The 4,550-nt window shown below is 39.8% G+C and overlaps 1 protein-coding gene across 4 annotated transcripts in view; it reads right to left on the bottom strand.

Moving 5' to 3' along the window:
• The window catches only part of LOC123968702 (zinc finger protein 239-like), a 22,128-nt gene extending 18,160 nt beyond the window's left edge, over positions 1 to 3,968 (bottom strand). For 3 of the 4 annotated variants that reach the window (XM_046045625.1, XM_046045610.1, XM_046045634.1), the window contains exons 1-2: positions 3,863 to 3,968; positions 1,478 to 1,618 (exon numbers count right to left, since the gene is read on the bottom strand). The gene's annotated coding sequence lies outside the window, so the exon portion shown is untranslated. Of the gene's footprint in view, positions 1 to 1,477; positions 1,619 to 3,805 lie in introns of all 4 variants that reach the window. The other variant, XM_046045617.1, reaches the window with a different exon arrangement.
• Between the last annotated feature and the right edge of the window lie 582 nt (positions 3,969 to 4,550).

The raw sequence follows: 4,550 nt of genomic DNA, 5'->3' as shown, positions 1-4,550 counted from the left end.
TATCTAACCTTCCATTTCTCTCTAAGGTTCTGGAGAAAGCAGTTGCTAAACAGCTGTGTGACTTTCTACAAAGCAATAGTTTATTTGAGGATTTTCAGTCAGGATTCAGAGCTCATCATAGCACAGAGACAGCACTGGTGAAAATTACTAATGACCTCCTTATTGCATCAGACAAAGGACTTGTCTCTGTACTGGTTTTATTAGATCTTAGTGCTGCATTTGATACCATTGACCATCAGATCCTATTGCAGAGACTGGAATATTTCATTGGCATTAAAGGAACTGCTCTAAGCTGGTTTAAGTCCTATTTATCAGATCGATTTCAGTTTGTACATGTTAACGATGAGTCCTCCATGCATGCCAAAGTTAGTCATGGAGTTCCACAAGGATCTGTCCTCGGACCAATCCTCTTCACTTTATATAAGCACCTCCATGACGCATTATCTAAAGATATAGTTTCCCTTGATGGCATCGCCCTGGCCTCCAGCACCACTGTGAGGAATCTTTTTAGTCATCTCTGATCAGGACATGTCGTTTAAGTCTCACATTAAGCAAATTTCAAGGACCGCCTTTTTTCACCTACATAATATTGCGAAAATCAGGAACATCCTGTCTAAAAATAATGCAGAAAAACTAGTCCATGCATTTGTTACTTCTAGGCTGGATTACTGCAATTCCTTATTATCAGGCTGCTCGAAAAAGTCCATTAAGACTCTTCAGCTGATTCAGAATGCTGCAGCACGTGTTCTGACAGGAACCAGGAAGAGAGATCATATTTCTCCTGTCTTAGCTTCTCTGCACTGGCTTCCAGTAAAATCCAGAATAGAATTTAAAATAATTCTTCTTACCTACAAAGCTCTTAATGGTCAGGCACCATCTTATATTAAAGAGCTCATAGTACCTTACTACCCCACCAGAGCACAGTTTCACTGTGACATATTTTGTTTCTGTGAAATGTAGATCTGACAGGAGATGTTTACAGTTTTGATACTGATTGTTTAATAAGGAAAACCTGAATTGTAATAAAGGAGTTGTATTCATATTTTTGAGGACTACTATCTGAAAATGGGCATTTTGTAAATTTTAAGTTAACTAGCAGTAAGTTTCCATTAGTATTTGGGTCTAGCACAATTAATTGTTTTAATTTCCCCCTGAGTTTTGCACAATTACATTTATAGAGTAAAGACTTAGTCATTGGAATTAAATTTTAACAAGCATCATTGAATCAATGTAATGTAGTATGCCGAAATTAAAGATTTTTAAAATATGAAAGTACCATATTTAATTGACAAACATTGACTCAAAAATATTATTACCACTACTTACAAATATATATATACAAATATTGAGTATTCTGAACTTATTCAGGTTTACAGTGTGTATGTAATTGGCTGACATGGGGAGGGTCGTCATCTGATAAAGGGGCCTTCAGGCTAAATAAGCTAAGGGGCCATTTTGTGATGGCCATTTGCCATACCTGCTGATTGAGATCTCAGCTGCAATCCAAAACGTTCTTGTTGGTGGTGTTTTTATGGTTCAGTTATCAAAAATTTCTGGTGAAAATCAGAGAAGAAGCCAAACTGGACTGAAGAGAAGGAACTTGGGTATCCAGGTCAATCTGCCAAAAGAAAACAAATAATGCAAAGAAAATATAATGTCAAAGTGTCAGTGCTCTGAAGCAATCAAAGTGTCAATGAGTGAGAGACGAAATAAATTGTCCATAGGAATTGACCCTTCGCTAAACCACGCCCCCCTTAGTTACTGTTGCTAAGTCCGACAAACTGTCGAACCTGTCGGACTTCTATTACGGCGCTGCCACTGTCTAATACTGCACTCCCTGGAGAAATATTGTCTAATTTCTGGAAAAAGCAATCAGTTTTGCAGTTGCATTGTGCATTATAAGGTTGTTTTCAGGCTGTCAAACTGACGTGAAAAAATAAAGACCAAAGCTTACAGCTACCAATCACGGAGTAAAAGTTAACCACCGTATTACCTGACTACTGAGAAAGAGGACAATGATTTTAAGGATCAACACTGTTCCTGTACAGCTGGGTAGGACTCTGTTCATTATTACATTCAGTAGTCGCTAGCATACGCATACCAACATTACATTAGGAACAATCTACAGCCGACATTTTTCTTATTTGTTTTAGGTTTTGGAAAGAGAATAAATTGTACTTCTCCTTTCCACCTCCCTGGGTAGAGACTGTAACTTTTTTTGTTCCAGGGACAGCTTTTGACCAGATCTTAGAAAAATACAGCCAAAAAAAAGCTAGAAAACAACTCTTTTTGCATTACAGGGAATGGAGCGCAGCCATGAAAGTTACACCTCAGTTAGAGCGAGTCCTATACTGCGCTACGATTTGCCAGCTGCGTATTCGGGGCGTGGTTAAGCAAAGGCAATTGTCCTGTCTGTGTCCACACTCTCTTTAGTCATTTCCCCCCATCCACACTACTCCGTTTTAGTTTAAATACAAGGGAATTAAAACGAACATAATCTTCCTCCACACCAGCGATTTAGCTGCAATTCAGAGTAGATCTCAGTCTATACTAGAACGACTGAAAACACATCTATTGGCCGTTTGTGTACACTGAGCATGCATGTCCCAGTGTAAACATGAAGCAGATGGTCTACTCCCTAGTTACAGAAGATTTGGCGAAAGAATAAAGAAATAAAGATGAAGAACCACACTAGATTTTAATTTGCATGGACCAATATACAAGCTGGGACTGTTACTGAATGTAACACGAGAGTTAAAAGCGGCTGTGGTGGCGAAAAACAGACTGGAAGTCGTCGCACAGTAAACAGCGACATACACAGTACAAGTGTAGGCTGTAAGTGTTATTTGCACAGTACAAAACATTTTATTAAATATACCAAATCAAAAACTCTATTAGTAGCACTGCGTTTTTGCTTTGCCTGACTTATAAGACACAATCAGAGAGCCAAACGTGAGCATCTGCGCAATCGTTTCTAAAGTCCTCCATTTTTGCCCGTCTGCACTAAAACACTCTCTGGAGTTTCAAAACAAAAAAACGGGAGTGTTTTCAAACTTCTGTTTTAGCCGTTTTAGTCTGGATGGGAGGTGCAAACGTAGCAAAAGGTCTCTGTTTTAAAAACGAAAATGCAGTAGTGTGGATGGGGCCTCAGCAATGAGGAAACCCAGCTATTTCTTTAGTGGAGACAAGTCACTGTTGAACCTTCCTTAAGGACTCCCTTACATTGGAAAAGATATTGGAAATAATTCATTAGTCTTAACCAACAGCTTTACTAAAATATGATTTAGGAGATTTAATAAGGACATGATAAAAGTTAAGTTTAAAGCAACTTGTGTTTTTCTCAGTAATTACTACACAAAAAATACAAAAGCCAGACTGATACTTAAGTTTTGAGGTCGGTACAGATATACATTTTTGACAGTTTAAATCTCTAAAAATTGGCAGACGTTTATTAACACACAACTGCAATAAGCTAATTTCGGCCTGTATAACAACCTTACTAATTTATTCCCGCTCTAATAAATACTATGGAACTTTCATTCAAACGCTTCAGGTCACCACTGCTGTGTTCACGGCCAGTGGGATGTCTCAGAGTGTAGAAGCAACTGATATGTGAACTAATGTTGTGAAATGCTGATCAGAGATACCTGTTTGAACGCAATCATGACTTCATTCGTGCTCACCCAACTTAAAACAGAAGCGGCCTAGCATTACACATCCAAGCTAACAAGCTAACACAAGTTAGCGGCCAGGGGCCGAAAGAAAGCCCCTGTAGTTTCAAGGTTAGACTGATTTCAGCTTTCACCTTGGAGCGACGTCAATAACCCCCAACGCAGCCACAGTCAAATTAAGCCTTCAATACCTTTTGCACTCCCACCGTCCCTCTTCTGCTAACACTGCCCATGATATTGCCACGCAAATATCGCCATCTTGGATAGTGACGTCACCATGACGTAGCATTAGCTGCGTTCGAGATGACGGCGGCTGACCAACTTCTTCTTCTTCTTGGTTCCGGTAAGATGGCGGTCCGTGCAGTCGCATCTCACTGAGCCCCTCGAGAAGTCCCGATGTTATAGTTATTTAAAAAGACATATCCACTATTAACTGCCATTTGTCCAGTTCTCAGCACGAAAATGAAGAAACATAACAGCGGAAAGCCTCCGGCGCAAAAAAATCTCCCATTTGAAAGCTGTGTACACGACTATGCAGATATGGCTAACGCTAGCAAGAACAAACGAGGGCCGACAACTCCAGCGGAAACCCCCGAAAAAACACACCTGGAGAAGAAAACGAAAGGTTTGTCTCAAGAAGAAACAAACACAGAAACCATACTGAATGCTATCAACTCTCTCGGTCAACGTGTAGACGACCGCATGGAAGAATTTAGCACGCAGTTGCAACAGCACAGCTCCATGCTAGCTTCTATTGCTAGATCGGTGCAGTTCAATGCAGAAGAGCTAAAAGAGTGTAAAACGAAAATAAAACACCTGGAAAAGAAAGTGGAGACACTGACTAAAGAAAATGAAGACATGAGGGGTCGAGTACTGAAT

This window comes from Micropterus dolomieu, linkage group LG01 (assembly GCF_021292245.1).
Source record: "Micropterus dolomieu isolate WLL.071019.BEF.003 ecotype Adirondacks linkage group LG01, ASM2129224v1, whole genome shotgun sequence".
NCBI classification, from domain to species: domain Eukaryota; kingdom Metazoa; phylum Chordata; class Actinopteri; order Centrarchiformes; family Centrarchidae; genus Micropterus; species Micropterus dolomieu.
Note: the sequence above shows the minus strand (reverse complement) of the source record. Positions and strands in the feature narration are given on the sequence as shown.